The sequence below is a fragment of the Phyllobates terribilis genome, unplaced genomic scaffold, assembly GCF_046119375.1.
Source record: "Phyllobates terribilis strain yellow unplaced genomic scaffold, ASM4611937v1 Scaffold_1__5_contigs__length_1240528914, whole genome shotgun sequence".
Lineage (NCBI taxonomy): Eukaryota > Metazoa > Chordata > Amphibia > Anura > Dendrobatidae > Phyllobates > Phyllobates terribilis.
Genome location: NW_027362761.1, coordinates 1,003,009,897 through 1,003,036,896, shown reverse-complemented (window position 1 = coordinate 1,003,036,896; position 27,000 = coordinate 1,003,009,897). Strand labels below are relative to the sequence as shown.

The 27,000-nt window shown below is 28.6% G+C and overlaps 15 non-coding genes across 15 annotated transcripts; all 15 read right to left on the bottom strand.

Moving 5' to 3' along the window:
- Window positions 1–40: 40 nt before the first annotated feature.
- On the bottom strand, window positions 41–112 carry TRNAC-GCA (transfer RNA cysteine (anticodon GCA)). Its single transcript has one exon. It is a non-coding gene; the product is annotated as a tRNA-Cys (tRNA).
- Window positions 113–1,463: 1,351 nt separating this feature from the next.
- Window positions 1,464–1,535, bottom strand: TRNAC-GCA (transfer RNA cysteine (anticodon GCA)). Its single transcript has one exon. It is a non-coding gene; the product is annotated as a tRNA-Cys (tRNA).
- Window positions 1,536–4,304: 2,769 nt separating this feature from the next.
- TRNAC-GCA (transfer RNA cysteine (anticodon GCA)) lies at window positions 4,305–4,376 on the bottom strand. The gene has a single exon. It is a non-coding gene; the product is annotated as a tRNA-Cys (tRNA).
- Window positions 4,377–7,149: 2,773 nt separating this feature from the next.
- Window positions 7,150–7,221, bottom strand: TRNAC-GCA (transfer RNA cysteine (anticodon GCA)). The gene has a single exon. It is a non-coding gene; the product is annotated as a tRNA-Cys (tRNA).
- An 876-nt stretch (window positions 7,222–8,097) lies between these two features.
- On the bottom strand, window positions 8,098–8,169 carry TRNAC-GCA (transfer RNA cysteine (anticodon GCA)). Its single transcript has one exon. It is a non-coding gene; the product is annotated as a tRNA-Cys (tRNA).
- A 1,832-nt stretch (window positions 8,170–10,001) lies between these two features.
- Window positions 10,002–10,073, bottom strand: TRNAC-GCA (transfer RNA cysteine (anticodon GCA)). Its single transcript has one exon. It is a non-coding gene; the product is annotated as a tRNA-Cys (tRNA).
- Window positions 10,074–10,948: 875 nt separating this feature from the next.
- Window positions 10,949–11,020, bottom strand: TRNAC-GCA (transfer RNA cysteine (anticodon GCA)). The gene has a single exon. It is a non-coding gene; the product is annotated as a tRNA-Cys (tRNA).
- Window positions 11,021–11,891: 871 nt separating this feature from the next.
- On the bottom strand, window positions 11,892–11,963 carry TRNAC-GCA (transfer RNA cysteine (anticodon GCA)). The gene has a single exon. It is a non-coding gene; the product is annotated as a tRNA-Cys (tRNA).
- An 875-nt stretch (window positions 11,964–12,838) lies between these two features.
- Window positions 12,839–12,910, bottom strand: TRNAC-GCA (transfer RNA cysteine (anticodon GCA)). Its single transcript has one exon. It is a non-coding gene; the product is annotated as a tRNA-Cys (tRNA).
- Window positions 12,911–14,255: 1,345 nt separating this feature from the next.
- Window positions 14,256–14,327, bottom strand: TRNAC-GCA (transfer RNA cysteine (anticodon GCA)). Its single transcript has one exon. It is a non-coding gene; the product is annotated as a tRNA-Cys (tRNA).
- A 4,190-nt stretch (window positions 14,328–18,517) lies between these two features.
- TRNAC-GCA (transfer RNA cysteine (anticodon GCA)) lies at window positions 18,518–18,589 on the bottom strand. Its single transcript has one exon. It is a non-coding gene; the product is annotated as a tRNA-Cys (tRNA).
- An 876-nt stretch (window positions 18,590–19,465) lies between these two features.
- Window positions 19,466–19,537, bottom strand: TRNAC-GCA (transfer RNA cysteine (anticodon GCA)). The gene has a single exon. It is a non-coding gene; the product is annotated as a tRNA-Cys (tRNA).
- A 4,187-nt stretch (window positions 19,538–23,724) lies between these two features.
- TRNAC-GCA (transfer RNA cysteine (anticodon GCA)) lies at window positions 23,725–23,796 on the bottom strand. The gene has a single exon. It is a non-coding gene; the product is annotated as a tRNA-Cys (tRNA).
- A 1,342-nt stretch (window positions 23,797–25,138) lies between these two features.
- TRNAC-ACA (transfer RNA cysteine (anticodon ACA)) lies at window positions 25,139–25,210 on the bottom strand. Its single transcript has one exon. It is a non-coding gene; the product is annotated as a tRNA-Cys (tRNA).
- Window positions 25,211–25,615: 405 nt separating this feature from the next.
- TRNAC-GCA (transfer RNA cysteine (anticodon GCA)) lies at window positions 25,616–25,687 on the bottom strand. Its single transcript has one exon. It is a non-coding gene; the product is annotated as a tRNA-Cys (tRNA).
- Between the last annotated feature and the right edge of the window lie 1,313 nt (window positions 25,688–27,000).

The following is a 27,000-nucleotide window of genomic DNA, read 5'->3' as shown; positions in this document are numbered from 1 at the left end:
AATAAAGCAAGAATTATTTGGTTTAAAACGATTTATCTTCAGGGGGCACTCGGAGTTGAACCAAGGACCTCTTGATCTGCAGTCAAATGCTCTGCCACTGAGCTATACCCCCAAAACTTAAGTAATGCACACTCTTTTTTTTTTTTTTTTTAAATTACATTAAAGCTATAAGAACTTTACAAAGTTTTACATTGTGATTATTTTTTCTTTCCGATGCATTTTTCTTCTTTAAAAATCTTTAATGAATTCAAAAAGTACAGACAAATAATCAGTAATTTTTATTTTACAAGTCAATTCTTAGTTTTAGAGTGTTCCAAAGTGCTAAAATTATCATCTTATAGATTTTTTACATTGACTTTTTCAGACGTTTTTTGATCTTTTGGCTGATTTTTTAAATAGATTTCATATGAAGAAAGCACATCAATATGCATTCAACGCTATATGCCTAAAATGTTTTAATGGATAAACAAGTAATAAAGCTAGAATTATTTGGTTTAAAAAGATTTATTTTCAGGGGGCACTCTGAGTTGAACCAAGGACCTCTTGATCTGCAGTCAAATGCTCTGCCTCTGAGCTATACCCCCAAAACTTAAGTAATGCACCCTCTTTTTTTTTTTTTTTTTTAAATTACATTAAAGCTATAAGAACTTTACAAAGTTTTACATTGTGATTATTTTTTCTTTCCGATGCATTTTTCTTCTCTAAAAATCTTTAATGAATTCAAAAAGTACAGACAAATAATCAGGAATTTTTATTTTACAAGTCAATTCTTAGTTTTAGAGTCTTCCAAAGTGCTAAAAGTATCATCTTATAGATTTTTTACATTGACTTTTTACAGACAACGTTTTTCGACCTTTCGGCTGTTTTTTTAAATAGATTTCATATGAAGAAAGCACATCAATATGCATTCAACGTTATATGCCTAAAATGCTTTAATGGATAAACAAATAATAAAGCTAGAATTATTTGGTTTAAAAAGATTTATCTTCAGGGGGCACTCGGAGTTGAACCAAGGACCTCTTGATATGCAGTCAAATGCTCTGCCACTGAGCTATACCCCCAAAACTTAAGTAATGCACCCTCTTTTTTTTTTTTTTTTAATTACATTAAAGCTATAAGAACTTTACAAAGTTTTACATTGTGATTATTTTTTCTTTCCGATGCATTTTTCTTCTCTAAAAATCTTTAATGAATTCAAAAAGTACAAACAAATAATCAGGAATTTTTATTTTACAAGTCAATTCTTAGTTTTAGAGTCTTCCAAAGTGCTAAAAGTATCATCTTATAGATTTTTTACATTGACTTTTTACAGACAACGTTTTTCGACCTTTTGGCTGATTTTTTAAATAGATTTCATATGAAGAAAGCACATCAATATGCATTCAACATTATATGCCTAAAATTTTTTAATGGATAAACAAGTAATAAAGCTAGAATTATTTGGTTTAAAAAGATTTATCTTCAGGGGGCACTCGGAGTTGAACCAAGGACCTCTTAATCTGCAGTCAAATGCTCTGCCACTGAGCTATACCCCCAAAACTTAAGTAATGCACCCTCTTTTTTTTTTTTTTTTTTTTTAATTACATTAAAGCTATAACAACTTTACAAAGTTTTACATTGTGATTATTTTTTCTTTCCGATGCATTTTTCTTTAAAAATCTTTAATGAATTCAAAAAGTACAGACAAATAATCAGGAATTTTTATTTTACAAGTCAATTCTTAGTTTTATAGTCTTCAAAAGTGCTAAAAGTATGATCTTATAGATTTTTTACATTGACTTTTTACAGACAACATTTTTCGACCTTTTGGCTTATTTTTTAAATAGATTTCATATGAAGAAAGCACATCAATATGCATTCAACGTTATATGCCTAAAATGTTTTAATGGATAAACAAGTAATAAAGCAAGAATTATTTGGTTTAAAAAGATTTATCTTCAGGGGACACTCGGAGTTGAACCAAGGACCTCTTAATCTGCAGTCAAATGCTCTGCCACTGAGATATACCCCCAAAACTTAAGTAGTGCACACTCTTTTTTTTTTTAAATTACATTAAAGCTATAAGAACTTTACAAAGTTTTACATTGTGATTATTTTTTCTTTCCGATGCATTTTTCTTCTTTAAAAATCTTTAATGAATTCAAAAAGTACAGACAAATAATCAGGAATTTTTATTTTACAAGTCAATTCTTAGTTTTAGAGTGTTCCAAAGTGCTAAAATTATCATCTTATAGATTTTTTACATTGACTTTTTCAGACAACGTTTTTTGACCTTTTGGCTGATTTTTTAAATAGATTTCATATGAAGAAAGCACATCAATATGCATTCAACGCTATATGCCTAAAATGTTTTAATGGATAAACAAGTAATAAAGCTAGAATTATTTGGTTTAAAAAGATTTATTTTCAGGGGGCACTCTGAGTTGAACCAAGGACCTCTTGATCTGCAGTCAAATGCTCTGCCTCTGAGCTATACCCCCAAAACTTACGTAATGCACCCTCTTTTTTTTTTTTTTTTTTTAAATTACATTAAAGCTATTAGAACTTTACAAAGTTTTACATTGTGATTATTTTTTCTTTCCGATGCATTTTTCTTCTCTAAAAATCTTTAATGAATTCAAAAAGTACAGACAAATAATCAGGAATTTTTATTTTACAAGTCAATTCTTAGTTTTAGAGTCTTCCAAAGTGCTAAAAGTATCATCTTATAAATTTTTTACATTGACTTTTTACAGACAACGTTTTTCGACCTTTCGGCTGATTTTTTAAATAGATTTCATATGAAGAAAGCACATCAATATGCATTCAACGTTATATGCCTAAAATGCTTTAATGGATAAACAAGTAATAAAGCTAGAATTATTTGGTTTAAAAAGATTTATCTTCAGGGGGCACTCGGAGTTGAACCAAGGACCTCTTGATCTGCAGTCAAATGCTCTGCCACTGAGATATACCCCCAAAACTTAAGTAATGCACACTCTTTTTTTTTTTAAATTACATTAAAGCTATAAGAACTTTACAAAGTTTTACATTGTGATTATTTTTTCTTTCCGATGCATTTTTCTTCTCTAAAAATCTTTAATGAATTCAAAAAGTACAGACAAATAATCAGGAATTTTTATTTTACAAGTCAATTCTTAGTTTTAGAGTCTTCCAAAGTGCTTAAAGTATCATCTTATAGATTTTTTACATTGACTTTTTACAGACAACGTTTTTCGACCTTTTGGCTGATTTTTTAAATAGATTTCATATGAAGAAAGCACATCAATATGCATTCAACGTTATATGCCTAAAATGTTTTAATGGATAAACAAGTAATAAAGCTAGAATTATTTGGTTTAAAAAGATTTATCTTCAGGGGGCACTCGGAGTTGAACCAAGGACTTCTTAATCTGCAGTCAAATGCTCTGCCACTGAGCTATACCCCCAAAACTTAAGTAATGCACCCTCTATTTTTTTATTTTTTTTTAATTACTTTAAAGCTATAAGAACTTTACAAAGTTTTACATTGTGATTATTTTTTCTTTCCGATGCATTTTTCTTCTCTAAAAATCTTTAATGAATTCAAAAACTACAGACAAATAATCAGGAATTTTTATTTTACAAGTCAATTCTTAGTTTTAGAGTGTTCCAAAGTGCTAAAAGTATCATCTTATAGATTTTTTACATTGACTTTTTCAGACAACGTTTTTTGACCTTTTGGCTGATTTTTTAAATAGATTTCATATGAAGAATGCACATCAATATGCATTCAATGTTATATGCCTAAAATGTTTTAATGGATAAACAAGTAATAAAGCAAGAATTATTTGGTTTAAAAAGATTTATCTTCAGGGGGCACTCGTAGTTGAACCAAGGACCTCTTGATATGCAGTCAAATGCTCTGCCACTGAGATATATCCCCAAAACTTAAGTAATGCACCCTCTTTTTTTTTTTTTTTAATTACATTAAAGCTATAAGAACTTTACAAAGTTTTACATTGTGATTATTTTTTCTTTCCGATGCATTTTTCTTCTCTAAAAATCTTTAATGAATTCAAAAAGTACAAACAAATAATCAGGAATTTTTATTTTACAAGTCAATTCTTAGTTTTAGAGTCTTCCAAAGTGCTAAAAGTATCATCTTATAGATTTTTTACATTGACTTTTTACAGACAACGTTTTTCGACCTTTTGGCTGATTTTTAAATAGATTTCATATGAAGAAAGCACATCAATATGCATTCAACATTATATGCCTAAAATGTTTTAATGGATAAACAAGTAATAAAGCTAGAATTATTTGGTTTAAAAAGATTTATCTTCAGGGGGCACTCGGAGTTGAACCAAGGACCTCTTAATCTGCAGTCAAATGCTCTGCCACTGAGCTATACCCCCAAAACTTAAGTAATGCACCCTCTTTTTTTTTTTTTTTTTTTTTTAATTACATTAAAGCTATAACAACTTTACAAAGTTTTACATTGTGATTATTTTTTCTTTCCGATGCATTTTTCTTCTCTAAAAATCTTTAATGAATTCAAAAAGTACAGACAAATAATCAGGAATTTTTATTTTACAAGTCAATTCTTAGTTTTATAGTCTTCAAAAGTGCTAAAAGTATCATCTTATAGATTTTTTACATTGACTTTTTACAGACAACATTTTTCGACCTTTTGGCTTATTTTTTAAATAGATTTCATATGAAGAAAGCACATCAATATGCATTCAACGTTATATGCCTAAAATGTTTTAATGGATAAACAAGTAATAAAGCAAGAATTATTTGGTTTAAAAAGATTTATCTTCAGGGGACACTCGGAGTTGAACCAAGGACCTCTTAATCTGCAGTCAAATGCTCTGCCACTGAGATATACCCCCAAAACTTAAGTAATGCACACTCTTTTTTTTTTTAAATTACATTAAAGCTATAAGAACTTTACAAAGTTTTACATTGTGATTATTTTTTCTTTCCGATGCATTTTTCTTCTTTAAAAATCTTTAATGAATTCAAAAAGTACAGACAAATAATCAGGAATTTTTATTTTACAAGTCAATTCTTAGTTTTAGAGTGTTCCAAAGTGCTAAAATTATCATCTTATAGATTTTTTACATTGACTTTTTCAGACAACGTTTTTTGACCTTTTGGCTGATTTTTTAAATAGATTTCATATGAAGAAAGCACATCAATATGCATTCAACGCTATATGCCTAAAATGTTTTAATGGATAAACAAGTAATAAAGCTAGAATTATTTGGTTTAAAAAGATTTATTTTCAGGGGGCACTCTGAGTTGAACCAAGGACCTCTTGATCTGCAGTCAAATGCTCTGCCTCTGAGCTATACCCCCAAAACTTACGTAATGCACCCTCTTTTTTTTTTTTTTTTTTTAAATTACATTAAAGCTATAAGAACTTTACAAAATTTTACATTGTGATTATTTTTTCTTTCCGATGCATTTTTCTTCTCTAAAAATCTTTAATGAATTCAAAAAGTACAGACAAATAATCAGGAATTTTTATTTTACAAGTCAATTCTTAGTTTTAGAGTCTTCCAAAGTGCTAAAAGTATCATCTTATAGATTTTTTACTTTGAATTTTTACAGACAACGTTTTTCGACCTTTCGGCTGATTTTTTAAATAGATTTCATATGAAGAAAGCACATCAATATGCATTCAACGTTATATGCCTAAAATGCTTTAATGGATAAACAAGTAATAAAGCTAGAATTATTTGGTTTAAAAAGATTTATCTTCAGGGGGCACTCGGAGTTGAACCAAGGACTTCTCGATCTGCAGTCAAATGCTCTGCCACTGAGCTATACCCCCAAAACTTAAGTAATGCACACTCTTTTTTTTTTTAAATTACATTAAAGCTATAAGAACTTTACAAAGTTTTACATTGTGATTATTTTTTCTTTCCGATGCATTTTTCTTCTCTAAAAATCTTTAATGAATTCAAAAAGTACAGACAAATAATCAGGAATTTTTATTTTACAAGTCAATTCTTAGTTTTAGAGTCTTCCAAAGTGCTAAAAGTATCATCTTATAGATTTTTTACATTGACTTTTTACAGACAACGTTTTTCGACCTTTTGGCTGATTTTTTAAATAGATTTCATATGAAGAAAGCACATCAATATGCATTCAACGTTATATGATTAAAATGTTTTAATGGATAAACAAGTAATAAAGCTAGAATTATTTGGTTTAAAAAGATTTATCTTCAGGGGGCACTCGGAGTTGAACCAAGGACTTCTTAATCTGCAGTCAAATGCTCTGCCACTGAGCTATACCCCAAAAACTTAAGTAATGCACCCTCTATTTTTTTATTTTTTTTAATTACTTTAAAGCTATAAGAACTTTACAAAGTTTTACATTGTGATTATTTTTTCTTTCCGATGCATTTTTCTTCTCTAAAAATCTTTAATGAATTCAAAAACTACAGACAAATAATCAGGAATTTTTATTTTACAAGTCAATTCTTAGTTTTAGAGTCTTCCAAAGTGCTAAAAGTATCATCTTATAGATTTTTTACATTGACTTTTTCAGACAACGTTTTTTGACCTTTTGGCTGATTTTTTAAATAGATTTCATATGAAGAATGCACATCAATATGCATTCAATGTTATATGCCTAAAATGTTTTAATGGATAAACAAGTAATAAAGCAAGAATTATTTGGTTTAAAAAGATTTATCTTCAGGGGGCACTCGTAGTTGAACCAAGGACCTCTTGATATGCAGTCAAATGCTCTGCCACTGAGATATATCCCCAAAACTTAAGTAATGCACCCTCTTTTTTTTTTTTTTTAATTACATTAAAGCTATAAGAACTTTACAAAGTTTTACATTGTGATTATTTTTTCTTTCCGATGCATTTTTCTTCTCTAAAAATCTTTAATGAATTCAAAAAGTACAAACAAATAATCAGGAATTTTTATTTTACAAGTCAATTCTTAGTTTTAGAGTCTTCCAAAGTGCTAAAAGTATCATCTTATAGATTTTTTACATTGACTTTTTACAGACAACGTTTTTCGACCTTTTGGCTGATTTTTTAAATAGATTTCATATGAAGAAAGCACATCAATATGCATTCAACATTATATGCCTAAAATGTTTTAATGGATAAACAAGTAATAAAGCTAGAATTATTTGGTTTAAAAAGATTTATCTTCAGGGGGCACTCGGAGTTGAACCAAGGACCTCTTAATCTGCAGTCAAATGCTCTGCCACTGAGCTATACCCCCAAAACTTAAGTAATGCACCCTCTTTTTTTTTTTTTTTTTTTTAATTACATTAAAGCTATAACAACTTTACAAAGTTTTACATTGTGATTATTTTTTCTTTCCGATGCATTTTTCTTCTCTAAAAATCTTTAATGAATTCAAAAAGTACAGACAAATAATCAGGAATTTTTATTTTACAAGTCAATTCTTAGTTTTATAGTCTTCAAAAGTGCTAAAAGTATCATCTTATAGATTTTTTACATTGACTTTTTACAGACAACATTTTTCGACCTTTTGGCTTATTTTTTAAATAGATTTCATATGAAGAAAGCACATCAATATGCATTCAACGTTATATGCCTAAAATGTTTTAATGGATAAACAAGTAATAAAGCAAGAATTATTTGGTTTAAAAAGATTTATCTTCAGGGGACACTCGGAGTTGAACCAAGGACCTCTTAATCTGCAGTCAAATGCTCTGCCACTGAGATATACCCCCAAAACTTAAGTAATGCACACTCTTTTTTTTTTTAAATTACATTAAAGCTATAAGAACTTTACAAAGTTTTACATTGTGATTATTTTTTCTTTCCGATGCATTTTTCTTCTCTAAAAATCTTTAATGAATTCAAAAAGTACAAACAAATAATCAGGAATTTTTATTTTACAAGTCAATTCTTAGTTTTAGAGTCTTCCAAAGTGCTAAAAGTATCATCTTATAGATTTTTTACATTGACTTTTTACAGACAACGTTTTTCGACCTTTCGGCTGTTTTTTTAAATAGATTTCATATGAAGAAAGCACATCAATATGCATTCAACGTTATATGCCTAAAATGCTTTAATGGATAAACAAGTAATAAAGCTAGAATTATTTGGTTTAAAAAGATTTATCTTCAGGGGGCACTCGGAGTTGAACCAAGGACCTCTTGATCTGCAGTCAAATGCTCTGCCACTGAGCTATACCCCCAAAACTTAAGTAATGCACCCTCTATTTTTTTTTTTTTTAATTACTTTAAAGCTATAAGAACTTTACAAAGTTTTACATTGTGATTATTTTTTCTTTCCGATGCATTTTTCTTCTCTAAAAATCTTTAATGAATTCAAAAAGTACAGACAAATAATCAGGAATTTTTATTTTACAAGTCAATTCTTAGTTTTATAGTCTTCAAAAGTGCTAAAAGTATCATCTTATAGATTTTTTACATTGACTTTTTCAGACAACGTTTTTTGACCTTTTGGCTGATTTTTTAAATAGATTTCATATGAAGAATGCACATCAATATGCATTCAATGTTATATGCCTAAAATGTTTTAATGGATAAACAAGTAATAAAGCAAGAATTATTTGGTTTAAAAAGATTTATCTTCAGGGGGCACTCGTAGTTGAACCAAGGACCTCTTGATATGCAGTCAAATGCTCTGCCACTGAGATATATCCCCAAAACTTAAGTAATGCACCCTCTTTTTTTTTTTTTTTTAATTACATTAAAGCTATAAGAACTTTACAAAGTTTTACATTGTGATTATTTTTTCTTTCCGATGCATTTTTCTTCTCTAAAAATCTTTAATGAATTCAAAAAGTACAAACAAATAATCAGGAATTTTTATTTTACAAGTCAATTCTTAGTTTTAGAGTCTTCCAAAGTGCTAAAAGTATCATCTTATAGATTTTTTACATTGACTTTTTACAGACAACATTTTTCGACCTTTTGGCTGATTTTTTAAATAGATTTCATATGAAGAAAGCACATCAATATGCATTCAACATTATATGCCTAAAATGTTTTAATGGATAAACAAGTAATAAAGCTAGAATTATTTGGTTTAAAAAGATTTATCTTCAGTGGGCACTCGGAGTTGAACCAAGGACCTCTTAATCTGCAGTCAAATGCTCTGCCACTGAGCTATACCCCCAAAACTTAAGTAATGCACCCTCTTTTTTTTTTTTTTTTTTTTTTAATTACATTAAAGCTATAACAACTTTACAAAGTTTTACATTGTGATTATTTTTTCTTTCCGATGCATTTTTCTTCTCTAAAAATCTTTAATAAATTCAAAAAGTACAGACAAATAATCAGGAATTTTTATTTTACAAGTCAATTCTTAGTTTTAGAGTCTTCCAAAGTGCTAAAAGTATCATCTTATAGATTTTTTACATTGACTTTTTACAGACAACGTTTTTCGACCTTTCGGCTGTTTTTTTAAATAGATTTCATATGAAGAAACACATCAATATGCATTCAACGTTATATGCCTAAAATGCTTTAATGGATAAACAAGTAATAAAGCTAGAATTATTTGGTTTAAAAAGATTTATCTTCAGTGGGCACTCGGAGTTGAACCAAGGACCTCTTAATCTGCAGTCAAATGCTCTGCCACTGAGCTATACCCCCAAAACTTAAGTAATGCACCCTCTTTTTTTTTTTTTTTTTTTTTAATTACATTAAAGCTATAACAACTTTACAAAGTTTTACATTGTGATTATTTTTTCTTTCCGATGCATTTTTCTTCTCTAAAAATCTTTAATAAATTCAAAAAGTACAGACAAATAATCAGGAATTTTTATTTTACAAGTCAATTCTTAGTTTTAGAGTCTTCCAAAGTGCTAAAAGTATCATCTTATAGATTTTTTACATTGACTTTTTACAGACAACGTTTTTCGACCTTTCGGCTGTTTTTTTAAATAGATTTCATATGAAGAAACACATCAATATGCATTCAACGTTATATGCCTAAAATGCTTTAATGGATAAACAAGTAATAAAGCTAGAATTATTTGGTTTAAAAAGATTTATCTTCAGGGGGCACTCGGAGTTGAACCAAGGACCTCTTGATCTGCAGTCAAATGCTCTGCCACTGAGCTATACCCCCAAAACTTAAGTAATGCACACTCTTTTTTTTTTTAAATTACATTAAAGCTATAAGAACTTTACAAAGTTTTACATTGTGATTATTTTTTCTTTCCGATGCATTTTTCTTCTTTAAAAATCTTTAATGAATTCAAAAAGTACAGACAAATAATCAGGAATTTTTATTTTACAAGTCAATTCTTAGTTTTAGAGTGTTCCAAAGTGCTAAAATTATCATCTTATAGATTTTTTACATTGACTTTTTCAGACAACGTTTTTTGACCTTTTGGCTGATTTTTTAAATAGATTTCATATGAAGAAAGCACATCAATATGCATTCAACGCTATATGCCTAAAATGTTTTAATGGATAAACAAGTAATAAAGCTAGAATTATTTGGTTTAAAAAGATTTATTTTCAGGGGGCACTCTGAGTTGAACCAAGGACCTCTTGATCTGCAGTCAAATGCTCTGCCTCTGAGCTATACCCCCAAAACTTACGTAATGCACCCTCTTTTTTTTTTTTTTTTTTTAAATTACATTAAAGCTATAAGAACTTTACAAAGTTTTACATTGTGATTATTTTTTCTTTCCGATGCATTTTTCTTCTCTAAAAATCTTTAATGAATTCAAAAAGTACAGACAAATAATCAGGAATTTTTATTTTACAAGTCAATTCTTAGTTTTAGAGTCTTCCAAAGTGCTAAAAGTATCATCTTATAGATTTTTTACATTGACTTTTTACAGACAACGTTTTTCGACCATTCGGCTGATTTTTTAAATAGATTTCATATGAAGAAAGCACATCAATATGCATTCAACGTTATATGCCTAAAATGCTTTAATGGATAAACAAGTAATAAAGCTAGAATTATTTGGTTTAAAAAGATTTATCTTCAGGGGGCACTCGGAGTTGAACCAAGGACCTCTTGATCTGCAGTCAAATGCTCTGCCACTGAGCTATACCCCCAAAACTTAAGTAATGCACACTCTTTTTTTTTTTAAATTACATTAAAGCTATAAGAACTTTACAAAGTTTTACATTGTGATTATTTTTTCTTTCCGATGCATTTTTCTTCTCTAAAAATCTTTAATGAATTCAAAAAGTACAGACAAATAATCAGGAATTTTTATTTTACAAGTCAATTCTTAGTTTTAGAGTCTTCCAAAGTGCTAAAAGTATCATCTTATAGATTTTTTACATTGACTTTTTACAGACAACGTTTTTCGACCTTTTGGCTGATTTTTTAAATAGATTTCATATGAAGAAAGCACATCAATATGCATTCAACGTTATATGCCTAAAATGTTTTAATGGATAAACAAGTAATAAAGCTAGAATTATTTGGTTTAAAAAGATTTATCTTCAGGGGGCACTCGGAGTTGAACCAAGGACTTCTTAATCTGCAGTCAAATGCTCTGCCACTGAGCTATACCCCCAAAACTTAAGTAATGCACCCTCTATTTTTTTTTTTTTTAATTACTTTAAAGCTATAAGAACTTTACAAAGTTTTACATTGTGATTATTTTTTCTTTCCGATGCATTTTTCTTCTCTAAAAATCTTTAATAAATTCAAAAAGTACAGACAAATAATCAGGAATTTTTATTTTACAAGTCAATTCTTAGTTTTAGAGTCTTCCAAAGTGCTAAAAGTATCATCTTATAGATTTTTTACATTGACTTTTTACAGACAACGTTTTTCGACCTTTCGGCTGTTTTTTTAAATAGATTTCATATGAAGAAACACATCAATATGCATTCAACGTTATATGCCTAAAATGCTTTAATGGATAAACAAGTAATAAAGCTAGAATTATTTGGTTTAAAAAGATTTATCTTCAGGGGGCACTCGGAGTTGAACCAAGGACCTCTTGATCTGCAGTCAAATGCTCTGCCACTGAGCTATACCCCCAAAACTTAAGTAATGCACACTCTTTTTTTTTTTAAATTACATTAAAGCTATAAGAACTTTACAAAGTTTTACATTGTGATTATTTTTTCTTTCCGATGCATTTTTCTTCTTTAAAAATCTTTAATGAATTCAAAAAGTACAGACAAATAATCAGGAATTTTTATTTTACAAGTCAATTCTTAGTTTTAGAGTGTTCCAAAGTGCTAAAATTATCATCTTATAGATTTTTTACATTGACTTTTTCAGACAACGTTTTTTGACCTTTTGGCTGATTTTTTAAATAGATTTCATATGAAGAAAGCACATCAATATGCATTCAACGCTATATGCCTAAAATGTTTTAATGGATAAACAAGTAATAAAGCTAGAATTATTTGGTTTAAAAAGATTTATTTTCAGGGGGCACTCTGAGTTGAACCAAGGACCTCTTGATCTGCAGTCAAATGCTCTGCCTCTGAGCTATACCCCCAAAACTTACGTAATGCACCCTCTTTTTTTTTTTTTTTTTTTAAATTACATTAAAGCTATAAGAACTTTACAAAGTTTTACATTGTGATTATTTTTTCTTTCCGATGCATTTTTCTTCTCTAAAAATCTTTAATGAATTCAAAAAGTACAGACAAATAATCAGGAATTTTTATTTTACAAGTCAATTCTTAGTTTTAGAGTCTTCCAAAGTGCTAAAAGTATCATCTTATAGATTTTTTACATTGACTTTTTACAGACAACGTTTTTCGACCATTCGGCTGATTTTTTAAATAGATTTCATATGAAGAAAGCACATCAATATGCATTCAACGTTATATGCCTAAAATGCTTTAATGGATAAACAAGTAATAAAGCTAGAATTATTTGGTTTAAAAAGATTTATCTTCAGGGGGCACTCGGAGTTGAACCAAGGACCTCTTGATCTGCAGTCAAATGCTCTGCCACTGAGCTATACCCCCAAAACTTAAGTAATGCACACTCTTTTTTTTTTTAAATTACATTAAAGCTATAAGAACTTTACAAAGTTTTACATTGTGATTATTTTTTCTTTCCGATGCATTTTTCTTCTCTAAAAATCTTTAATGAATTCAAAAAGTACAGACAAATAATCAGGAATTTTTATTTTACAAGTCAATTCTTAGTTTTAGAGTCTTCCAAAGTGCTAAAAGTATCATCTTATAGATTTTTTACATTGACTTTTTACAGACAACGTTTTTCGACCTTTTGGCTGATTTTTTAAATAGATTTCATATGAAGAAAGCACATCAATATGCATTCAACGTTATATGCCTAAAATGTTTTAATGGATAAACAAGTAATAAAGCTAGAATTATTTGGTTTAAAAAGATTTATCTTCAGGGGGCACTCGGAGTTGAACCAAGGACTTCTTAATCTGCAGTCAAATGCTCTGCCACTGAGCTATACCCCCAAAACTTAAGTAATGCACCCTCTATTTTTTTTTTTTTTAATTACTTTAAAGCTATAAGAACTTTACAAAGTTTTACATTGTGATTATTTTTTCTTTCCGATGCATTTTTCTTCTCTAAAAATCTTTAATGAATTCAAAAAGTACAGACAAATAATCAGGAATTTTTATTTTACAAGTCAATTCTTAGTTTTAGAGTCTTCCAAAGTGCTAAAAGTATCATCTTATAGATTTTTTACATTGACTTTTTCAGACAACGTTTTTTGACCTTTTGGCTGATTTTTTAAATAGATTTCATATGAAGAATGCACATCAATATGCATTCAATGTTATATGCCTAAAATGTTTTAATGGATAAACAAGTAATAAAGCAAGAATTATTTGGTTTAAAAAGATTTATCTTCAGGGGGCACTCGTAGTTGAACCAAGGACCTCTTGATATGCAGTCAAATGCTCTGCCACTGAGATATATCCCCAAAACTTAAGTAATGCACCCTCTTTTTTTTTTTTTTTTAATTACATTAAAGCTATAAGAACTTTACAAAGTTTTACATTGTGATTATTTTTTCTTTCCGATGCATTTTTCTTCTCTAAAAATCTTTAATGAATTCAAAAAGTACAAACAAATAATCAGGAATTTTTATTTTACAAGTCAATTCTTAGTTTTAGAGTCTTCCAAAGTGCTAAAAGTATCATCTTATAGATTTTTTACATTGACTTTTTACAGACAACGTTTTTCGACCTTTTGGCTGATTTTTTAAATAGATTTCATATGAAGAAAGCACATCAATATGCATTCAACATTATATGCCTAAAATGTTTTAATGGATAAACAAGTAATAAAGCTAGAATTATTTGGTTTAAAAAGATTTATCTTCAGGGGGCACTCGGAGTTGAACCAAGGACCTCTTAATCTGCAGTCAAATGCTCTGCCACTGAGCTATACCCCCAAAACTTAAATAATGCACCCTCTTTTTTTTTTTTTTTTTTTTTTAATTACATTAAAGCTATAACAACTTTACAAAGTTTTACATTGTGATTATTTTTTCTTTCCGATGCATTTTTCTTCTCTAAAAATCTTTAATGAATTCAAAAAGTACAGACAAATAATCAGGAATTTTTATTTTACAAGTCAATTCTTAGTTTTATAGTCTTCAAAAGTGCTAAAAGTATCATCTTATAGATTTTTTACATTGACTTTTTACAGACAACATTTTTCGACCTTTTGGCTTATTTTTTAAATAGATTTCATATGAAGAAAGCACATCAATATGCATTCAACGTTATATGCCTAAAATGTTTTAATGGATAAACAAGTAATAAAGCAAGAATTATTTGGTTTAAAAAGATTTATCTTCAGGGGACACTCGGAGTTGAACCAAGGACCTCTTAATCTGCAGTCAAATGCTCTGCCACTGAGATATACCCCCAAAACTTAAGTAATGCACACTCTTTTTTTTTTTAAATTACATTAAAGCTATAAGAACTTTACAAAGTTTTACATTGTGATTATTTTTTCTTTCCGATGCATTTTTCTTCTCTAAAAATCTTTAATGAATTCAAAAAGTACAGACAAATAATCAGGAATTTTTATTTTACAAGTCAATTCTTAGTTTTAGAGTCTTCCAAAGTGCTAAAAGTATCATCTTATAGATTTTTTACATTGACTTTTTACAGACAACGTTTTTCGACCTTTTGGCTGATTTTTTAAATAGATTTCATATGAAGAAAGCACATCAATATGCATTCAACGTTATATGCCTAAAATGTTTTAATGGATAAACAAGTAATAAAGCTAGAATTATTTGGTTTAAAAAGATTTATCTTCAGGGGGCACTCGGAGTTGAACCAAGGACTTCTTAATCTGCAGTCAAATGCTCTGCCACTGAGCTATACCCCCAAAACTTAAGTAATGCACCCTCTATTTTTTTTTTTTAATTACATTAAAGCTATAACAACTTTACAAAGTTTTACATTGTGATTATTTTTTCTTTCCGATGCATTTTTCTTCTCTAAAAATCTTTAATGAATTCAAAAAGTACAGACAAATAATCAGGAATTTTTATTTTACAAGTCAATTCTTAGTTTTATAGTCTTCAAAAGTGCTAAAAGTATCATCTTATAGATTTTTTACATTGACTTTTTACAGACAACATTTTTCGACCTTTTGGCTTATTTTTTAAATAGATTTCATATGAAGAAAGCACATCAATATGCATTCAACGTTATATGCCTAAAATGTTTTAATGGATAAACAAGTAATAAAGCAAGAATTATTTGGTTTAAAAAGATTTATCTTCAGGGGACACTCGGAGTTGAACCAAGGACCTCTTAATCTGCAGTCAAATGCTCTGCCACTGAGATATACCCCCAAAACTTAAGTAATGCACACTCTTTTTTTTTTTAAATTACATTAAAGCTATAAGAACTTTACAAAGTTTTACATTGTGATTATTTTTTCTTTCCGATGCATTTTTCTTCTCTAAAAATCTTTAATGAATTCAAAAAGTACAGACAAATAATCAGGAATTTTTATTTTACAAGTCAATTCTTAGTTTTAGAGTCTTCCAAAGTGCTAAAAGTATCATCTTATAGATTTTTTACATTGACTTTTTACAGACAACGTTTTTCGACCTTTTGGCTGATTTTTTAAATAGATTTCATATGAAGAAAGCACATCAATATGCATTCAACGTTATATGCCTAAAATGTTTTAATGGATAAACAAGTAATAAAGCTAGAATTATTTGGTTTAAAAAGATTTATCTTCAGGGGGCACTCGGAGTTGAACCAAGGACTTCTTAATCTGCAGTCAAATGCTCTGCCACTGAGCTATACCCCCAAAACTTAAGTAATGCACCCTCTATTTTTTTTTTTTAATTACTTTAAAGCTATAAGAACTTTACAAAGTTTTACATTGTGATTATTTTTTCTTTCCGATGCATTTTTCTTCTCTAAAAATCTTTAATGAATTCAAAAAGTACAGACAAATAATCAGGAATTTTTATTTTACAAGTCAATTCTTAGTTTTAGAGTCTTCCAAAGTGATAAAAGTATCATCTTATAGATTTTTTACATTGACTATTTCAGACAACGTTTTTTGACCTTTTGGCTGATTTTTTAAATAGATTTCATATGAAGAAAGCTCATCAATATGCATTCAACGTTATATGCCTAAAATGCTTTAATGGATAAACAAGTAATAAAGCTAGAATTATTTGGTTTAAAAAGATTTATCTTCAGGGGGCACTCAGAGTTGAACCAAGGACCTCTTGATCTGCAGTCAAATGCTCTGTCACTGAGCTATACCCCCAAAACTTAAGTAATGCACTCTCTTTTTTTTTTTTTTTTTTTAAATTACTTTAAAGCTATAAGAACTTTACAAAGTTTTACATTGTGATTATTTTTTATTTCCGCTGCATTTTTCTTCTTTAAAAATCTTTAATGAATTCAAAAAGTACAGACAAATAATCAGGAATTTTTATTTTACAAGTCAATTCTTAGTTTTAGAGTCTTCCAAAGTGCTAAAAGTATCATCTTATAGATTTTTTACATTGACTTTTTACAGACAACGTTTTTTGACCTTTTGGCTTATTTTTTAAATAGATTTCATATGAAGAAAGCACATCAATATGCATTCAACGTTATATGCCTAAAATGTTTTAATGGATAAACAAGTAATAAAGCAAGAATTATTTGGTTTAAAAAGATTTATCTTCAGGGGACACTCGGAGTTGAACCAAGGACCTCTTAATCTGCAGTCAAATGCTCTGCCACTGAGATATACCCCCAAATCTTAAGTAATACACACTCTTTTTTTTTTTTTTTTTTTTAAATACATTAAAGCTATAAGAACTTTACAAAGCTTTACATTGTGATTATTTTTTCTTTCCGATGCATTTTTCTTCTCTAAAAATCTTTAATGAATTCAGAAAGTACAGACAAATAATCAGGAATTTTTATTTTACAAGTCAATTCTTAGTTTTAGAGTCTTCCAAAGTGCTAAAAGTATCATCTTATAGATTTTTTACATTGACTTTTTACAGACAACGTTTTTCGACCTTTTGGCTGATTTTTTAAATAGATTTCATATAAAGAAAGCACATCAATATGCATTCAACGTTATATGCCTAAAATGTTTTAATGGATAAACAAGTAATAAAGCAAGAATTATTTGGTTTAAAAAGATTTATCTTCAGGGAACACTCAGAGATGAACCAAGGACCTCTTGATCTGCAGTCAAATGCTCTGCCACTGAGCTATACCCCCAAAACTTAAGCAATGCACACTCTTTTTTTTTTTTTTTTTTAAATTACATTAAAGCTATGAGAACTTTACAAAGTTTTACATTGTGATTATTTTTTCTTTCCGATGCATTTTTCTTCTTTAAAAATCTTTAATGAATTCAAAAAGTACAGACAAATAATCAGGAATTTTTATTTTAAAAGTCAATTCTTAGTTTTAGAGTCTTCCAAAGTGCTAAAAGTATCATCTTATAGATTTTTTACATTGACTTTTTACAGACGTTTTTCGACCTTTTGGCAGATTTTTTAAATAGATTTCATATGAAGAAAGCACATCAATATGGATTCAACATTATATGCCTAAAATGTTTTAATGGATAAACAAGTAATAAAGCAAGAATTATTTGGTTTAAAAAGATTTATCTTCAGGGGGCACTCGGAGTTGAACCAATCACCTCTTGATCTGCAGTCAAATGCTCTGCCACTGAGCTATACCCCCAAAACTTAAGTAATGCACTCTTTTTTTTTTTTTAAATTACATTAAAGCTATAAGAACTTTACAAAGTTTTACATTGTGATTATTTTTTCTTTCCGATGCATTTTTCTTCTTTAAAAATCTTTAATGAATTCAAAAAGTACAGACAAATAATCAGGAATTTTTATTTTACAAGTCAATTCTTAGTTTTAGAGACTTCCAAAGTGCTAAAATTATCATCTTATAGATTTTTTACATTGACTTTTTCAGACAATGTTTTTTGACCATTTGGCTGATTTTTTAAATAGCTTTCATATGAAGAAAGCACATCAATATGCATTCAACGTTATATGCCTAAAATGTTTTAATGGATAAACAAGTAATAAAGCTAGAATTATTTGGTTTAAAAAGATTTATTTTCAGGGGGCACTCGGAGTTGAACCAAGGACCTCTTGATCTGCAGTCAAATGCTCTGCCACTGAGCTATACCCCCAAAACTTAAGCAATGCACACTCTTTTTTTTTTAAATTACATTAAAGCTATAAGAACTTTACAAAGTTTTACATTGTGATTATTTTTTCTTTCTGATGCATTTTTCTTCTTTAAAAATCTTTAATGAATTCAAAAAGTACAGACAAATAATCAGGAATTTTTATTTTACAAGTCAATTCTTAGTTTTAGAGTCTTCCAAAGTGCTAAAAGTATCATCTTATAGATTTTTTACATTGACTTTTTTCAGACAACGTTTCTCGACCTTTTGGCTGATTTTTTAAATAGATTTCATATGAAGAAAGCACATCAATATGCATTCAACGTTATATGCCTAAAATGTTTTAATGGATAAACAAGTAATAAAGCAAGAATTATTTGGTTTAAAAAGATTTATCTTCAGGGGGCACTCGGAGTTAAACCAAGGACCTCTTGATCTGCAGTCAAATGCTCTGCCACTGAGCTATACCCCCAAAACTTAAGTAATGCACTCTCTTTTTTTTTTTTTTTTTTTTTAAATTACATTAAAGCTATAAGAACTTTACAAAGTTTTACATTGTGATTATTTTTTCTTTCCGATGCATTTTTCTTCTCTAAAAATCTTTAATGAATTCAAAAAGTACAGACAAATAATCAGGAATTTTTATTTTACAAGTCAATTCTTAGTTTTAGAGTCTTCCAAAGTGCTAAAAGTATCATCTTATAGATTTTTTACATTGACTTTTTCAGACAACGTTTTTTGACCTTTTGGCTGATTTTTTAAATAGATTTCATATGAAGAAAGCACATCAATATGCATTCAACGTTATATGCCTAAAATGTTTTAATGGATAAACAAGTAATAAAGCTAGAATTATTTGGTTTAAAAAGATTTATCTTCAGGGGGCACTCGGAGTTGAACCAAGGACCTCTTGATCTGCAGTCAAATGCTCTGCCACTGAGCTATACCCCCAAAACTTAAGCAATGCACACTCTTTTTTTTTTTTTTTTAAATTACATTAAAGCTATAAGAACTTTACAAAATTTTACATTGTGATTATTTTTTCTTTCCGATGCATTTTTCTTCTCTAAAAATCTTTAATGAATTCAAAAAGTACAGACAAACAATCAGGAATTTTTATTTTACAAGTCAATTCTTAGTTTTAGAGTCTTCCAAAGTGCTAAAAGTATCATCTTATAGATTTTTTACATTGACTTTTTACAGACAACGTTTTTCGACCTTTTGGCTGATTTTTTAAATAGATTTCATATGAAGAAAGCACATCAATATGCATTCAACGTTATATGCCTAAAATGTTTTAATGGATAAACAAGTAATAAAGCTAGAATTATTTGGTTTAAAAAGATTTATCTTCAGGGGGCACTCGGAGTTGAACCAAGGACTTCTTAATCTGCAGTCAAATGCTCTGCCACTGAGCTATACCCCCAAAACTTAAGTAATGCACCCTCTATTTTTTTTTTTAATTACTTTAAAGCTATAAGAACTTTACAAAGTTTTACATTGTGATTATTTTTTCTTTCCGATGCATTTTTCTTCTCTAAAAATCTTTAATGAATTCAAAAAGTACAGACAAATAATCAGGAATTTTTATTTTACAAGTCAATTCTTAGTTTTAGAGTCTTCCAAAGTGCTAAAAGTATCATCTTATAGATTTTTTACATTGACTTTTTCAGACAACGTTTTTTGACCTTTTGGCTGATTTTTTAAATAGATTTCATATGAAGAAAGCACATCAATATGCATTCAACGTTATATGCCTAAAATGCTTTAATGGATAAACAAGTAATAAAGCTAGAATTATTTGGTTTAAAAAGATTTATCTTCAGGGGGCACTCGGAGTTGAACCAAGGACCTCTTGATCTGCAGTCAAATGCTCTGTCACTGAGGTATACCCCCAAAACTTAAGTAATGCACTCTCTTTTTTTTTTTTAAATTACTTTAAAGCTATAAGAACTTTACAAAGTTTTACATTGTGATTATTTTTTATTTCCGCTGCATTTTTCTTCTTTAAAAATCTTTAATGAATTCAAAAAGTACAGACAAATAATCAGGAATTTTTATTTTACAAGTCAATTCTTAGTTTTAGAGTCTTCCAAAGTGCTAAAATATCATCTTATAGATTTTTTACATTGACTTTTTCAGACAACGTTTCTCGACCTTTTGGCTAATTTTTTAAATAGATTTCATATGAAGAAAGCACATCAATATGCAGTCAACGTTATATGCCTAAAATGTTTTAATGGATAAACAAGTAATAAAACAAGAATTATTTGGTTTAAAAAGATTTATCTTCAGGGGGCACTCGGAGTTGAACCAAGGACCTCTTGATATGCAGTCAAATGCTCTGCCACTGAGATATACCCCCAAAACTTAAGTAATGCACATGCTTTTTTTTTTTTTTTTAATTACATTAAAGCTATAAGAACTTTACAAAGTTTTACATTGTGATTATTTTTTCTTTCCGATGCATTTTTCTTCTCTAAAAATCTTTAATGAATTCAAAAAGTACAGACAAATAATCAGGAATTTTTATTTTACAAGTCAATTCTTAGTTTTAGAGTCTTCCAAAGTGCTAAAAGTATCATCTTATAGATTTTTTACATTGACTTTTTACAGACAACGTTTTTCGACCTTTTGGCTTATTTTTTAAATAGATTTCATATGAAGAAAGCACATCAATATGCATTCAACGTTATATGCCTAAAATGTTTTAATGGATAAACAAGTAATAAAGCAAGAATTATTTGGTTTAAAAAGATTTATCTTCAGGGGACACTCGGAGTTGAACCAAGGACCTCTTAATCTGCAGTCAAATGCTCTGCCACTGAGATATACCCCCAAAACTTAAGTAATACACACTCTTTTTTTTTTTTTTTTTAAATACATTAAAGCTATAAGAACTTTACAAAGCTTTACATTGTGATTATTTTTTCTTTCCGATGCATTTTTCTTCTCTAAAAATCTTTAATGAATTCAGAAAGTACAGACAAATAATCAGGAATTTTTATTTTACAAGTCAATTCTTAGTTTTAGAGTCTTCCAAAGTGCTAAAAGTATCATCTTATAGATTTTTTACATTGACTTTTTACAGACAACGTTTTTCGACCTTTTGGCTGATTTTTTAAATAGATTTCATATGAAGAAAGCACATCAATATGCATTCAACGTTATATGCCTAAAATGTTTTAATGGATTAACAAGTAATAAAGGAAGAATTATTTGGTTTAAAAAGATTTACCTTCAGTGAACACTCGGAGATGAACCAAGGACCTCTGGATCAGCAGTCAAATGCTCTGCCACTGAGCTATACCCCCAAAACTTAAGCAATGCACACTCTTTTTTTATTTTTTTTTTAAATTACATTAAAGCTATGAGAACTTTACAAAGTTTTACATTGTGATTATTTTTTCTTTCCGATGCATTTTTCTTCTTTAAAAATCTTTAATGAATTCAAAAAGTACAGACAAATAATCAGGAATTTTTATTTTACAAGTCAATTCTTAGTTTTAGAGTCTTCCAAAGTGCTAAAAGTATCATCTTATAGATTTTTTACATTGACTTTTTACAGACAACGTTTTTCGACCTTTTGGCTGATTTTTTAAATAGATTTCATATGAAGAAAGCACATCAATATGGATTCAACATTATATGCCTAAAATGTTTTAATGGATAAACAAGTAATAAAGCAAGAATTATTTGGTTTAAAAAGATTTATCTTCAGGGGGCACTCGGAGTTGAACCAATTACCTCTTGATCTGCAGTCAAATGCTCTGCCACTGAGCTATACCTCCAAAACTTAAGTAATGCACACTCTTTTTTTTTTTTTTAAATTACATTAAAGCTATAATAACTTTACAAAGTTTTACATTGTGATTATTTTTTCTTTCCGATGCATTTTTCTTCTTTAAAAATCTTTAATGAATTCAAAAAGTACAGACAAATAATCAGGAATTTTTATTTTACAAGTCAATTCTTAGTTTTAGAGACTTCCAAAGTGCTAAAATTATCATCTTATAGATTTTTTACATTGACTTTTTCAGACAATGTTTTTTGACCATTTGGCTGATTTTTTAAATAGATTTCATATGAAGAAAGCACATCAATATGCATTCAACGTTATATGCCTAAAATGTTTTAATGGATAAACAAGTAATAAAGCTAGAATTATTTGGTTTAAAAAGATTTATTTTCAGGTGGCGCTCGGAGTTGAACCAAGGACCTCTTAATCTGCAGTCAAATGCTCTGCCACTGAGCTATACCCCCAAAACTTAAGCAATGCACACTCTTTTTTTTTTAAATTACATTAAAGCTATAAGAACTTTACAAAGTTTTACATTGTGATTATTTTTTCTTTCTGATGCATTTTTCTTCTTTAAAAATCTTTAATGAATTCAAAAAGTACAGACAAATAATCAGGAATTTTTATTTTACAAGTCAATTCTTCGTTTTAGAGTCTTCCAAAGTGCTAAAAGTATCATCTTATAGATTTTTTACATTGACTTTTTTCAGACAACGTTTTTCGACCTTTTGGCTGATTTTTTAAATAGATTTCATATGAAGAAAGCACATCAATATGCATTCAACGTTATATGCCTAAAATGTTTTAATGGATAAACAAGTAATAAAGCAAGAATTATTTGGTTTAAAAAGATTTATCTTCAGGGGGCACTCGGAGTTGACCCAAGGACCTCTTGATCTGCAGTCAAATGCTCTGCCACTGAGCTATACCCCCAAAACTTAAGTAATGCACCCTCTTTTTTTTTTTTTTTTTTTTAAATTACATTAAAGCTATAAGAACTTTACAAAGTTTTACATTGTGATTATTTTTTCTTTCCGATGCATTTTTCTTCTCTAAAAATCTTTAATGAATTCAAAAAGTACAGACAAATAATCAGGAATTTTTATTTTACAAGTCAATTCTTAGTTTTAGAGTCTTCCAAAGTGCTAAAAGTATCATCTTATAGATTTTTTACATTGACTTTTTCAGACAATGTTTTTTGACCTTTTGACTGATTTTTTAAATAGATTTCATATGAAGAAAGCACATCAATATGCATTCAACGTTATATGCCTAAAATGTTTTAATGGATAAACAAGTAATAAAGCAAGAAGTATTTGGTTTAAAAAGATTTATCTTCAGGGGGCACTCGGAGTTGAACCAAGGACCTCTTGATCTGCAGTCAAATGCTCTGCCACTGAGCTATACCCCCAAAACTTAAATAATGCACCCTCTTTTTTTTTTTTTTTAAATTACATTAAAGCTATAAGAACTTTACAAAGTTTTACATTGTGATTATTTTTTCTTTCCGATGCATTTTTCTTCTCTAAAAATCTTTAATGAATTCAAAAAGTACAGACAAATAATCAGGAATTTTTATTTTACAAGTCAATTCTTAATTTTAGAGTCTTCCAAAGTGCTAAAAGTATCATCTTATAGATTTTTTACATTGACTTTTTACAGACAACGTTTTCGACATTTTGGATGATTTTTTAAATAGATTTCATATGAAGAAAGCACATCAATATGCATTCAACGTTATATGCCTAAAATGTTTTAATGGATAAACAAGTAATAAAGCAAGAATTATTTGGTTTAAAAAGATTTATCTTCAGGGGACACTTGGAGTTTAACCAAGGACCTCTTAATCTGCAGTCAAATGCTCTGCCACTGAGATATACCCCCAAAACTTAAGTAATACACACTCTTTTTTTGTAAAAACATTAAAGCTATAAGAACTTTACAAAGCTTTACATTGTGATTATTTTTTCTTTCCTATGCAGTTTTCTTCTCTAAAAATCTTTAATGAATTCAAAAAGTACAGACAAATAATCAGGAATTTTTATTTTACAAGTCAATTCTTAGTTTTAGAGTCTTCCAAAGTGCTAAAAGTATCATCTTATAGATTTTTTACATTGACTTTTTACAGACAACGTTTTTCGACCTTTTGGCTGATTTTTTAAATAGATTTCATATGAAGAAAGCACATCAATATGCATTCAACGTTATATGCCTAAAATGTTTTAATGGATAAACAAGTAATAAAGCAAGAATTATTTGGTTTAAAAAGATTTATCTTCAGGGAACACTCAGAGTTGAACCAAGGACCTCTTAATCTGCAGTCAAATGCTCTAACACTGAGATATACCCCCAAAACTTAAGTAATCACACTCTTTTTTTTTTTTTTTTAAATTACATTAAAGCTATAAGAACTTTACAAAGCTTTACATTTTGATTATTTTTTCTTTCCGATGCATTTTTCCTCTCTAAAAATCTTTAATGAATTCAAAAAGTACAAACAAATAATCAGGAATTTTTATTTTACAAGTCAATTCTTAGTTTTAGAGTCTTCCAAAGTGCTAAAAGTATCATCTTATAGATTTTTTACATTGACTTTTTACAGACAACGTTTTTCGACCTTTTGGCTGATTTTTTAAATAGATTTCATATGAAGAAAGCACATCAATATGCATTCAACGTTATATGCCTAAAATGTTTTAATGGATAAACAAGTAATAAAGCTAGAATTATTTGGTTTAAAAAGATTTATCTTCAGGGGGCACTCGGAGTTGAACCAAGGACCTCTTGATCTGTAGTCAAATGCTCTGCCACTGAGCTATACCCCCAAAACTTAAGTAATGCACACTCTTTTTTTTTTTTTTTTTTTAAATTACTTTAAAGCTATAAGAACTTTACAAAGTTTTACATTGTGATTATTTTTTCTTTACGCTGCATTTTTCTTGTTTAAAAATCTTTAATGAATTCAAAAAGTACAGACAAATAATCAGGAATTTTTATTTTACAAGTCAATTCTTAGTTTTAGAGTCTTCCAAAGTGCTAAAAGTATCATCTTATAGATTTTTTACATTGACTTTTTCAGACAACGTTTTTCGACCTTTTGGCTGATTTTTTAAATAGATTTCATATGAAGAAAGCACATCAATATGCATTCAATGTTATATGCCTAAAATGTTTTAATGGATAAACAAGTAATAAAGCTAGAATTATTTGGTTTAAATAGATTTATCTTCAGGGGGCACTCGGAGTTGAACCAAGGACCTCTTGATCTGCAGTCAAATGCTCTGCCACTGAGCTATACCCCCAAAACTTAAGCAATGCACACTCTTTTTTTTTTTTTTTTTTAAATTACATTAAAGCTATAAGAACTTTACAAAGTTTTACATTGTGATTATTTTTTCTTTCCGATGCATTTTTCTTCTCTAAAAATCTTTAATGAATTCAAAAAGTACAAACAAATAATCAGGAATTTTTATTTTACAAGTCAATTCTTAGTTTTAGAGTCTTCCAAAGTGCTAAAAGTATCATCTTATAGATTTTTTACATTGACTTTTTACAGACAACGTTTTTCGACCTTTTGGCTGATTTTTTAAATAGATTTCATATGAAGAAAGCACATCAATATGCAATCAACATTATATGCCTAAAATGTTTTAATGGATAAACAAGTAATAAAGCTAGAATTATTTGGTTTAAAAAGATTTATCTTCAGGAGGCACTCGGAGTTGAACCAAAGACCTCTTAATCTGCAGTCAAATGCTCTGCCACTGAGCTATACCCCCAAAACTTAAGTAATGCACCCTCTTTTTTTTTTTTTTTTTTTTTTTTAATTACATTAAAGCTATAAGAACTTTACAAAGTTTTACATTGTGATTATTTTTTCTTTCCGATGCATTTTTCTTCTCTAAAAATCTTTAATGAATTCAAAAAGTACAGACAAATTATCAGGAATTTTTATTTTACAAGTCAATTCTTAGTTTTAGAGTCTTCCAAAGTGCTAAAAGTATCATCTTATAGATTTTTTACATTGACTTTTTACAGACAACGTTTTTCGACCTTTTGGCTTATTTTTTAAATAGATTTCATATGAAGAAAGCACATCAATATGCATTCAACGTTATATGCCTAAAATGTTTTAATGGATAAACAAGTAATAAAGCAAGAATTATTTGGTTTAAAAAGATTTATCTTCAGGGGACACTCGGAGTTGAACCAAGGACCTCTTAATCTGCAGTCAAATGCTCTGCCACTGAGATATACCCTCAAAACTTAAGTAATACACACTCTTTTTTTTTTTTTTTTTTAAATACATTAAAGCTATAAGAACTTTACAAAGCTTTACATTGTGATTATTTTTTCTTTCCGATGCATTTTTCTTCTTTAAAAATCTTTAATGAATTCAGAAAGTACAGACAAATAATCAGGAATTTTTATTTTACAAGTCAATTCTTAGTTTTAGAGTCTTCCAAAGTGCTAAAAGTATCATCTTATAGATTTTTTACATTGACTTTTTACAGACAACGTTTTTCGACCTTTTGGCTGATTTTTTAAATAGATTTCATATGAAGAAAGCACATCAATATGCATTCAACGTTATATGCCTAAAATGTTTTAATGG